The 12,678-nt window shown below is 39.4% G+C and overlaps 1 pseudogene; it reads left to right on the plus strand.

Annotated features, from left to right (window-relative positions):
* Positions 1-3,499: 3,499 nt before the first annotated feature.
* LOC120111807 (small nucleolar RNA R71) lies at positions 3,500-3,597 on the plus strand (annotated as a pseudogene).
* The last annotated feature ends 9,081 nt before the right edge of the window (positions 3,598-12,678 follow it).

Consider the following 12,678-nt stretch of genomic DNA (forward strand, 5'->3'; position numbering starts at 1 on the left):
CAACATATCCAAGTGAAATAGATGATTTTGGATGTTCACTGTTGTTTCTCGACTTGCAAAAATTTTCCCCAGTATTTTTGCTCTTGTATTTGGCAATTCCCAGCTGCTTTTATCCGACTCTGCTCGTGATGCAGGGCGTCCATGAATCTATAATGCATGTTTTTTGGTATCTTTGTGCGTGCTGCGAATGGATCTGGGAACATGGCTTTAGCTCTGTTTTTTCGTATTTTTATTTTTTTTAAAAAAATGGAAATCCCGACGCTTTAAAGCGTTGGTAAAAAAAGTGGTTGCACGCCTTCGCCGACGCTTTAAAGCGTCGGTAAACTATATGCCTACGCCGACGCTAAAATGCATCGGCAAAAATAGATTTACCGACGCTTTAAAGCGTCGGTGAAAACCTTTTGATTTCTGTAAACTGGGCATTCTTTGGGCTTTCCTGACGCTTTAAAGCGTCGGCGAATGTAGTTTTTGCCGACGCTTTCATTAGCGTCGGGAAAGCCCCTTTTTTGCCGACGCTTTCTCCTAGCGTCGGCAAAAACTTTTGCCACTCCGGTATCGCCAACGCTTTTGCGACGCTTCTATTTGCGTTGCGGGGACTTTAGCCGACGCTTATAAGCGTCGGAAAAGGTTATAAAAAGCGCCGGGAAAGATGAGTTTTCTTGTAGTGTACCCACAAACATCATACATGATATAACATGACATGAGATCATAATAAAAAAAATGTGAAATAAATTCTAAGCTAATACACATGTAATTAATCGATATATATTTTCAAGTATGGCAACTGTCAAAGCAAGGAATATAAAAGTGTAGTGTGCATCAAATCATATGACTTTCTCAGAGTACTAATACCTCCACCACAACAGAGCACCGCCTGAGTTTTAGGTGCACTACTCAAGTCCACAAATGTTTTCTACAATTTATTAGAACCTGATCCATCAAATTTTCAGAATATCACATGTTGTCTAAATTTGTCAAGAATGGTTCGCATGTAAAGAAAGAGCTATCAATCTCAACTAAACAACCCGGGTACACAGAGGTCCAATACAATGGAGTCAAACCAGCCATTACCACATGTGACTAGGTTCAGCCTAACCAACTCATTCATGCTTATTTTTATTTCATTTTTTTTTTTCAATACACATGACAACTACAGCTATCCAACCCCATTAGGCTCTAGTAAGGTCCATGTAGCGAGCTTTCAGTCAATGACCCCCGATCCAGTTGGCTCAAGACATTAGGTGAAACACCCCTCGGACTTAATTACTCGAACCAGACTACGCCACGAGGCCAGACTTGTCATCATAAGTATTTTTTTTTTTTTTGAATAATAATTATGCAAGAAAAGAAATGATAGACTGAACCATATAAATATTTTTATTATATATGTGACTGCATCGTGACTATAGGTCAACCAAAGTCGGATCATAAGGCACCTAAGTAATCTAGTCGGGATATTCAACCTCTATCTTTATGTGAAAACCAAATCCTGAACCTTATGGTACGAACAAGGATACTCATACTTCTTTTATGGATAAGGCTAACAAAAATGCAGTTAACAAATATGAACTCCTGAGGCCTTCCTATTGTCATTAAGTACACGTGTGGGGATCTAATAATAGGTCTCTGATTAGTCATAGTATGCATGTGTTCCTTGCCTTAATAGTTGTACACACTCAATATGAAAATACATGTGCATTTGCTCAGAAAAGAAAGTAATAGAATAAATCAAATGCAAAAACAAGTTTTTTTTTTTTTTGATCAAAATATTTCCCTCCCCCCAACTTAAACATTGCATTGTCCTCAATGTAAAAAAATGCAAGAAAACTATATATGAGAGACAATAGAGAAAATAATAGAGAGAAGAAGAATACCTTGAGCTGTTGATTTCCAGAAAAGAAGACCTACAAAATAAGAAGAAAACTAGAAATAAAAGAAAAAAAATAATAATTCTAACTAATATACACATACCTTGGCCTTCATGTTCAGTCATAAGAAGGCTCCCCCAAGGAAAAGGAGTCCTCTTCATCTGCAAAATTTTCAAGAAAAGGTTTTAATCTGTGTCCATTAACCTTAAAAATTTTGCCATCCTGTGGATTCTCAATTTCAATTGCCCCGTGTGGAAAAACAGTTTTTACAATGAAAGGACCTGTCCATCTTGATCGTAACTTTCCAGGAAACAGATGTAAGCGAGAGTCATACAAAAGAACTTTTTGTGCAGGCTCAAAAGATTTTCTTAGAATTGAGTTATCATGCCTAATTTTCATTCGTTCTTTACAAAGTCCAGTATTGTCATACGCATCCCAACGAATTTCATTCAATTCACTTAATTGTAATTTTCTAGCGAAACCAGCATCTGACATTTAATCGACGCTTGACATTTAATCGACGCTTGACAGTGCACAAATCTTTCAAAAATTTTGCATATGAAGGCACTTGTTTGATTGCATCAAGAAGAGGTACATTGATTTTTACTTGCTTAAAAAGCTCAAGAATTTCAGAGTTTGGTTCAAGCTTTTGCAAGGGCTTTAATCTTTGTGGAAATGGTGCAGGAAAAGGACATTTAATTTTTTCAGTAGATGTTGGTGCTTCGGTTTCTTCATTATCCTTTTCTTTTGTCTTGGGAGGGTCAGAATCAGGTATGACTTGTGTTTGTTCTGGGACTGGTCGGTCAATAATCTTTCCACTTCGCAATGTTATTATACTCTTTGCTTGCTCTTTATGCGAAGTTGAAGATGATGCATTGCTACCGCCGTAGACTTGAGGGTTAGGTTGTGGTTGAGCTGGTAGCTTACCCTTCTCTTGAGCACTTAAAGCAGTGGTCAGCGTTGTCAGTTGATTTCTTAATTTATCATTGATTTTAGCTTGACCTTGCATGAAAGATTGCAAAGTTTCTTCGAGACTGGATTTTTGAGGGGGTGCATGTGCATAATGAGGGTGCGGAGGTGGAGGAGTTGGGTTATATACTTGTTGAGGTAGGTCATTCCTCCACCTGAAATTTGGATGGTTCTTCCATCCAGGGTTGTAAGTACCTGAAAAAGGATAATTGAAAGATTTTTGATAGGTATTCATAACATTGGCCCGATCATGCAAGACTTCCTTGAATGCGGGTATTGTGGGGCAATCAGTGGTGAGATGGCCAGGCATCTCGCAAATCCTACAACACTCGTTGTTATGCTCTACGGTCTTGACGGGTTCAATCCTTCTAAGTTCAATTTCCTCTACCTTCCTAGTAAGGGCTGCCATTTTAGCCTGAATATCATCTTGAGTACTAAGGTTATAAAGGCCCCCATGTCCAATGTTAGTAGGCTTAGGCAAAGGTTTATTCACTCTATCCCCTGTATCCCATAATTGTGCAGTCTCTGCGAGAGAGTCTAAATAGTCCCATGCCTCATCGGGTTGCTTTTCCAAAAATAGACCATTGCACATAGTCTCTATAAATTATTTTAATTGTGGAGACAATCCCTCGTAAAAGAAACTAATGGTTCTCCATGTTTCAAACCCATGATGAGGACAAGAGAGTAGCAAATCTTTAAATCTCTCCCAGCATTCATAAAATGTTTCATGGTCTTTTTGCTGGAAATTACTAATGTGCCTTTTCAAAAAGTTAGTCCTTTGTGCGGGAAAGAATTTTTTTAAGAATTCTCTTTGCATATCATGCCATGTTCCTAACGATCTTGGTCTCAAGGAGTTCAGCCATATTTTGGCTTTATCCTTCAAGGAAAAAGGAAACAAGGTTAATTTAAGGACATCTTCCGATACATTTGGCACTCTAAATGTGATGCTAATTTCCTCAAAATCCTTAAGGTGAAGATAAGGGTTCTCGGATTCCATTCCATGATACTTTGGCAGCAATTGAATTACTCCTGGTTTGATTTCAAAGTGTCCTACATTTTCAGGAATAATCATGCATGAAGGTTGACTAGTCCTAGTGGGATGTAAGTATTGTCGAAGTGTCATAACTGGGGGTCTACCTTCATTACCATGGTGACTTCCTACATCATCATCAGCCATCTCACCAGATCTGAGATTTTGCGAAAAAGTTTCAATAATGTGATCTAAGGAATTGTCAAAAGGTTGTCGACTCAGACGTCCAGTGTTGTCCCTATTCCAACCTAGCATACAAAATTTCAGAGTTTATTTATTTGTTTGTTTTTTTTTTGTTTTTTTTTTAATGATTACCCTTGATCTTTTCTTAAAGTTCTTATCAATTTTCAAGTAGCAACAAGGGTTAATGAGATATGATGATAATAAAATTCTGATTCTAAACAAAAAAATTAAACACAGAAAATTCAAAGCAGACAACAGCAAAGTTTATATTAATTTAATGGTCGTAAAAGTATCAGAATATCAATCAGACCGTTCAGATGAAAGAAACATGTGTCCTACAGCAGCCGACGAAATTTGAGTGCAATCAGACGGTGGATTACTCAGATATCAGAGTTTGATGCAGACTGTGCAGGGAATAAAAAAACAGCAATAAAGATTTTTTTTCTTTTTCTTTTTCGAAACAAAAAGACTAACTACTAAAGTACTAATTAAATCTAAAAATTATACTAATAAATCAGCCGTTCCCCGGCAACGGCGCCAAAAACTTGATGCAAAAATTGATAGTCAACTTTAAAGACCACGCAATAGCACGTATCTAGTAGGATAGTGATTACGGGTATCGATCCACAGGGATTGGGGTACAGTTGTTTTTTTTTTTTTAAAAAAAAATATTTAAAAAGAAAGAGCTGGTGAAGAAAATTAAACTAAGGAATTTTAATAAAGCAAAATGCAATTAAAAGGATATCAGTTTGGGAGAAACCTAGGGCAAGGAATTCACCACTAACATCGAGACAAGGGTTATTTATATTTTAATTTATTCTTGGATAAACATGCAAATTGGCTACAAGCCTAATAGACATTCGAATAAAATTTCACAGAAGTAATTTAGGCATAATCCATCTTTAGTTTAGTATGAAATGTCTACCCTAATCTAAGGTGGTAGCACATCGCATCTTCCTTAAGCATGAACTATCTTATTTTTACTTCAATGATCATGAAGAGCAGTTGTATAAACTTCATATTTAAAATCACAGAAATTAAATATGAGATGAAATAAAATATTCATTAGAAGCAGAATAAGGTTTATACAATTCCAAGAATAGAAATTAAAAATATAAAAACCCTTGGCCCTTTGTTAGGGCTACATCCGGCCCTGGAGAAGAGATCAGCCCTGCATGGAGTTGGAGACGGCAGCAGCAGCACAGCAGCAGGCTCCCATCTCTTCCTTCATGATTTCTTTCTTTGAAATATTCCCAAAATAACAAAACTCTTCTCTCTCCTCTTATTTTTTTATTCTCTCATGTTCCCGTGGCTCACTCCCTCCCCTGTTTCCTCTTCTTCTTCCCGTGGGACTTGCCTCCGAGAGATTGATCTTCGGCTGCAGGGGGTGACGAGGACGTGGAGCAAAATGCAAGGGATGCTGGGATGAATCCGTGGATAAGATTTGATGCAGCTGGTGGATGCTGGATATGAGAAGGAAGCAGAGGATTTTTTTTGGATGCAGAATAGGGGAGTTGAGCGAAAGAAGAAAGATGTTGGGAGATTCGGATAAGGATGGAACGGCGTGGAAGAAACAGGATGGGGTGGAGTTCGGATTCGGAGGTTGGGAGGAAGTTGGGATCTCGGGATGAAAGGAGTAGATCTCGGCTGGATGGTTGAGAGGTAATCCGAAAGCAGAGGAGATGAAGACGAATCGAGGGGTTGCTAGGATTTTGTGGAATGACTGAAATGTGAACGGGATGATAAGTTGGGAGGTATCACGGAAGCATGAGATCCGAAGATAATCTATGGAATCAATCTAGAACGCTGGGAGGAACGTTGGAAGAGGACGTGGAGCGGGATGGGCATTCGGATGAGAAGGATGTTGGGACGGCTTCAACGCAGAGGATACGTGGTTTGTTTGAGGTTGTGCGGGCTGGGTTTTGATTTTATCCCACGGATCATGCGACTCTATTCCAGAACAGGGGAAGATGCTGGGACGTTGGGGAGTTCATGAGATCAAGATGGGATTCTATTCCGAAGAAGGGGTAAAGCTAGATTCGTGAAGAGATAAGAGCATGCTTCATTTGGCTGGGAACCGGAAGAGGCCAATGCTAGAATTCTTTAGGATCCGTGCGGCTAAAGATGATATATTTTGAGATCTGTGAGACAATTGATCGAACGGATTGTATTATTTTTAATGTTAAAACAGGAGAATTGGAATGAGTGAGAAGAAATTTAGGTGAACTTGGAAAGCACTGAATTTTGGAGAAGAGTTCTTGGAGTCGACTCCGGAGAATGTAGTGTCCGTTTAGGCTTTACCTAATTGAGCTCGACTCGACCTGCATGCATTAAGCTTAATCAATAAATAATCAAATCAAACTTGAATTATCTTTGATAATTTATTAACATGCAATGATGAAGGTAACACATTTTTTAAGTTGAATTTACGAAATATGTGAATTAAAATAATGATAAGTGCTATGAATAAGATATTAATTTATGCACTATTTAGTACTTATCACACCCCCCAACCTACTTTTTGCTAGTCCTCGAGCAAAATAAAAAAACTAACTCACTTTCGCAGGAATCGCGATTGCATTTACCATATGCAACAAGGCTTTAAACCCCTAGGTGGCCCTAGTGGACGAGTTTTGTCTCGTGAGGGTTTCCGGCTCAGATACCCACAAACTGTGATCTCTTTCCAATTTATTTTATCGTTACATAAAATCTAATTTCAAATGCATAAGTGCCAATAATTTCAAAAGTACACAAAGTTTTAATTACTAAGTCAGCCCAAATCTTAGGTCAGTATGCAACTTAAGTTGAAGTTATTAAGTTTCTGTTAGAGAGTTGTAAGGCTAATTTATACTTGGGTGCTCGGTGATGTCTGGACCATACACAAGCTAAGGCTTTAGATTTTCCAAAATACTGCTAAAACTAGTAGTTTCCAAAAATTGGTCAGATAAGACCTAATCACTGATTCAAAATCATCCTACCTTGCAGGATTTCGAGAGTTGTGGATGTTTACTTTAATACCTCATGGGCTTTATCTGTAATATTCCAGTTTACTCGAATTTTTACAACGACGGCTTTCACACTATCGTCTTTTTCAAGGTCAATATTATTTCTCTTTTTCTCTTTTTTTTATTATTATATTTTTTTTATTTTATATTTATTACGCACTTTTACTCTTGTAATGATTCCTCCATGTAACGAGCATTCAGTCAACACTCCCACACCAGATGGCATAAGGTGTTAGGCATCAAGACTCCCCTACGGACCTATGCTCGGGTTCCTCATTACAAGCCCGCTGACCTTTGACGATAGGTAGCCCTTTTCGATGTACCTGACTAAATTCACTTTTTTTTTTCTTAAACAATAAATATGGGATAATAGTGAATTAGATAGGAATGATTCATCAGGACTCAAGGTTGCTACTAGACTTAGCAACATAATGTTGAACCTAATCCTTAGAAGTGCAGGCTATGTGTGTTGTGAAATTCTAAAGTAAAAATTATCTTACAACTCGCTAAAAGAATATTTAATAAAAAGAATTCAAATTGACTTACTCCTGACTAGTTATTGGGCTTTTTAGATTTTATATACTTTGTGTGATTATCATTTCAGCACTAAGGCATAAAAATTAGGTTTTTTTTTTGAAATTCATTTTTTTTTTGAAATTCACTTAAAAATGTGAAAATGCGAAAAATTCCTTCAAAAATTCAAATCCTATTACCCCCCAACCTAGATCAGACATTGTCCTCAATGTTTTTTTTTTTGAATATTATATTATTATTTTTATTGTTTAATATATTTTTTTTATTTTGGACGAAAATATGATGCATATGGAGGATATAAGCATTTTACCGTAGTTGCATCAGTAATATGAGGGATCCTGTTAAGAAAATAAAAAAAATACGACAAGAAAATATGCAAAAATAACCTACGAGAATTGGGTTGCCTCCCAATAAGCGCTAAGTTTAACGTCTTCAGCCAGACGCAGTGCATCCTTATCAAATCATACCGGGTTTATGCGGGGTTCTCCAAGGAAGAAAATTTGTGGAAGACTGATTGTCGGGCACAGAGTTATACTCTTCTGATCAGTCAAGTCAAGCATGCACTAAAAGAAAACACGTCAAATCCTTGTATTTGCCCTAAAATCACTAGACAGCTCCTAACTGATTTGAAGAGGGCACCTAAGCCTCCAATCTGGTCTAATGAACTTAGTTGACCAGGTAAGCTCCCAGGTAAGTGGGGGGGTCACGATGCGTTGCAAAGGTCCCACTTAAAAACCATTTGCCTCGAACAGATGAACTGTCTTCCTTAAAGGGACAAAGCTTGCCTAGACATCAACTGAGCCACAGAGCGAAATTGGTGCAACTTTCGGTGATCTTCGTCCTATTGAGCTCGAATGTCCCTAGGGGCCAATGTCTAATTGATTTTAATTAATGTGATAGCTATGTGAGAATTGATTCACCTAATTTGGGCAAGAATCTGGTGATGAAATTCAGTTCTTATCTTGTTGGGGTGATTGCCCTTACTATGTGCGGATTAATTGGTGTATGTGTATCAAGCATGCATTCACACTTTTGCTGAATTTAAAATCAAACAATCACCACACAAGGAAATTTAAATAAGAAATGTTCAGATGTTACCAAGAGGAATTTTTCCAGCAATTTTTAAAGCAAACCTTTACAGCATTCCTTTGCCAATAATTCCCTTTCTGAATGTCCCAAACTTCCTCTTTGGTTCCTGATCAAATGATACCAAGAAAAATCAAAAATTAGTAAGAGAGGAGAAGGAGATAAGGAAAGTAAAAATAGAAACTATTTTTATTTTATTTTTTTTACTTTTCGAAATTTTTTTTTTGAAAATTTTTTTTAATAAAAAGAAAAACAACTATGCTACCAATCCCCGGCAACGGCGCCAAAAACTTGATGCAAAAATAAAATTGGTCTCCCAAGTGCAGGAGAATCGCACAAGTAGTAAATTCTCGGAAGTCCGAGGTCGAATCCTCAGGAAACGAAATATATATGAGATTATTTAATATAATTTTAGATTAATTAATTCAATAAATTTGTGGATTAAAATTATGTTTTGATTTTCAGAAATTAAAATCGGAGAACAATATAGCAATAAACAAAGTTCAATAAAATAAAGATGGTAGGGATCTGGAATCCCCCTTGACGATATTGCATCCAAGAAATAAACTCTATGGTTCTTGATTAAAAATGAGTGGTAGGATAGATCTAATCATGGTATATGTTTCATGAACATATGAACTCAATTTCTAAGCATTCGTCGTGCTTTCTACGTCTACGACGAATCAAATACTAAAACAATCCATATATCAATAATCATAATCCATTTAAGAACTATCTACGAAATAACTATGCATGGATCAAAAACATATCAGTAAATATAATTCATTCAAGGCAAAAGTTTAGAGTTTACTTCAAAGAGCAATACATCAAAGGTTCATCCATCTCCCTCCCTAAGAAATTAGCCTTCCATTTCACACATTAATCCCCCTTTCATTTTCTTTATTTTTTTTTTCTCTTTTCTTTTCGGAAACAGGGCCTCCCCTGTTTCCTCTCTCTGTTTTTTTCTTTGAATGGGGACTTCCTTCCAAATGAGGGATGACAGACCCTCTTTCTTCCGAATGGCCTACCAAAATAACCAGCTCATTTCCCCACTTTCTCGCACGCGATGACGACCAGCTGAGATGAATCCCTGATCCCACGGGATGCTCCCTCCGGAAGGATCGGACGCGTAAGGTGAGGAGTTGCATGCTGGGACGCGTTGCTTGAGATGCGGACGCATGCGGGATCAGGGAGAAGCTGAAGATCATGGGATGCTGGAATCTTCGGACTCAGATGGGAGAAGCGCAATGGACAGCAGGGATGCTGGGACGCGTGGACTGATCGCGAGTTGATGAGCTGCATGCGGACGCTGGGAAGCTTCGCGGGGATGAATGCATGGATTCGGATGATGTGCTGTGGGTTGCTGGCGCAGAGAAGACGGAAAACAGTTCCTTGGGGTCGCAAATTCGGAAGACGCCCGGATGGATCGCGCTCTTCCACGCTGGCGCTGTGAACTGGGATGACCTGGAGAGAAAGGAGATCCGAGAAGAGCTGGGACGCGTGGACTGCGAGGAAGATGCTGAAGGAAGCTTGGACTGATCACACGAACATGGGATGGGAGCTGGAGCTTGAAGCTTGGGAGGCCAGGAGATGAACTCGGACGGGAGCTGGGATGCATGGCTTTGGACTCGGGTTGCTGGATGCTTCGTGGACGCACAGGAGAAAGACCTGATTGCGGGTTCCAAGAGCTGGGAGAAAGGGTCTTCGGACGTGGCAGCTGATGCGGGGGTGACGGCTGGGATGAATGAACTCCAAAAGCCTTTGAAATGGGGGAAAGAAGAGAATGCTCATTTCTTCCACACAGGCGGAGACGTTGAATAGATGCCGGCTTGCAAAAGACTGAAGCTGCAACGAAGTGGACGGCTGAACTTGACCTCCTCCTAGTGTGCAACTGGGGTCGACCCATGCGGTTGGCTGGTCACCTGCGGTGATGCATATTTTTGGACCCGATGGGCATTTCAACTTGATTTACGATCACCTGCACCCCAAAAAAAATAAAATATTAATGCAGCACTGTTATCATTATTTGTTAGCAATAATGCTAATTTAAGTGATGTGTAGATCGCACTTTTGTGCTCTCATCAATAAACCTTCCTTCGCACCATTGACCTTTGGATCATCCATTGCTTGCTTTGAGATCTATGCAGGCAGACGAATTAGAGACTTCATAGCACTTTTAGAGCCATGCGTGATCCAATGGTGGATGGCTGCCAAGGAAGGTGGATCCTTCTGTCGTGCAAGGATAGAACCGTGATCCTTCTATCAGATATAACCAGAACAACTGGCTCCTCCGCCATACCACCATGTAATTCCATGTCCACCTCTTCGACCATGTCGTCGAGCTTTATTATTCAAAACAAGTAATATTGAGCCTCATAAGGAATAGAAACTGGTCCATGTAACCGACCTGGATGCAAGAGTAGCCCTAACAACAAAAATAAAAAGAAGTTCGAAGAGAAGACGGAAGCACACTCTATGTCCTCCTCAAACTCTAACAACGAGAAGTCCGCTGGCCTCCACTTCCGCCCTATTTACAGCCTCTCCCCCCCCCCCCCCCGTCCCCTCTTTTGCACCCATCGGAGAACCCAAGACCCGATCGAAGCTCGTCGCCAGATTCCTTCAATCTTCCCTAATGAACACTAGTTGCCATCAATGCTTAGACTGCAGCTAATCACCATCAAGATTCTTTGGTTCCATGGTTTAAGGAATTGAAACCCCTTTTTATAGGTGGGTTTTGCATCACTGATCGCTTGTTGCACCAGCCGCCAACCTCCAGTTAGTTGGCATTGAATCCCCAAACCTCCAGTACCCCACCAGCAGCCACCCTCTCCTCCTCTTCCTTGGTTAGATAGAGAGAAAATCTTGTTCTCTCCTTCTCTTACCTTTCTCTCTCTTTCCCATTCTTTCTCTCTCTTATTTCTCTCTCTCTCTATCTTGACATTATCTCTTTACTTTTTCTCTAGGATTTTTGGATCCGATAAGGACTCCTCTCAGTGACTTTGAATCTACCCTGGCGAAGGATTTCGATCCATGGTCGTCGACTGGTGTTACAGCCTCCACCTTGGCCCTTGTCGTATAATGTTGGATTTGGTCATCCTCGATTTCTGTCGAATTATCTGCACTCTAGTTCAACCATGATCAAATAAAATTTGTCTTGATCAGATGAACCAGAGTATCTGGCATTCCCCCTTGAACAACCCTTGCTAGTTAGCTAGTTTATATTATGATGCCAATAGATAGTTAAAATTTTGTATTTGAATAAATTGAATTATTTCATTATGATGGAATTAGTAGTTCGATCCTTTGGGCAATAATCTGCTGATTTAAATTTATGGAATCCATTAAAAAATTGTTCATCTAGGCCTTGCATGAACTTTAGGACATCGCTCTAGGGTTCATGGGGTCAACTTAAATGACGAGTTTGGGAGGAAACAGAAGTGGCATCGAAGCTTAAGATTTAGGAATTCTAGAGTTTAGGTTCAAAGGGAACGTGAGTAGAAAAATCTCTAAATTGCGCATAAAAAATTAAAAAAAATAAAAACAAAGGCTATGACTTGTTAAATACACTCTAGATATTGAAGCAATTTTAAGATGCTGAAAATAATTCGTATAGATTGATATGGTGCGAGGGAGTGGACGTGGGCATAATAGGAGGCCGACCCACTTTGCTGATGGTTCCATTTGTTGAGTGCCCTCTGAACAACAAGAAGATGCTCCACCCTCCCGACTAGGGGTACACATCAGCAGGAACACCCTAAAGACCCTACTGGTAGTACTCTGGAGATGGAAACTCTGGGGACATAATCCCTGGGGATGGGAATCTTGGGTGAACCTTGAATTTAGCCTGGGGAACTACTCTACACTTTTCAACTGATGCAAGCAATGATGCAACAACAAACTACTTCCAGATCAGACATGATAAGAATGACAGAGATGCAACAACAGCATTCATGGAGCAGCAGCAACTGCAACAGGAACAATTTATGCAGCAACAATTGCAACA

The sequence above is a fragment of the Phoenix dactylifera genome, chromosome 5, assembly GCF_051530095.1.
Source record: "Phoenix dactylifera cultivar Ajwa chromosome 5, Ajwa_hap1_PhDact_Kaust_v1.1, whole genome shotgun sequence".
Lineage (NCBI taxonomy): Eukaryota > Viridiplantae > Streptophyta > Magnoliopsida > Arecales > Arecaceae > Phoenix > Phoenix dactylifera.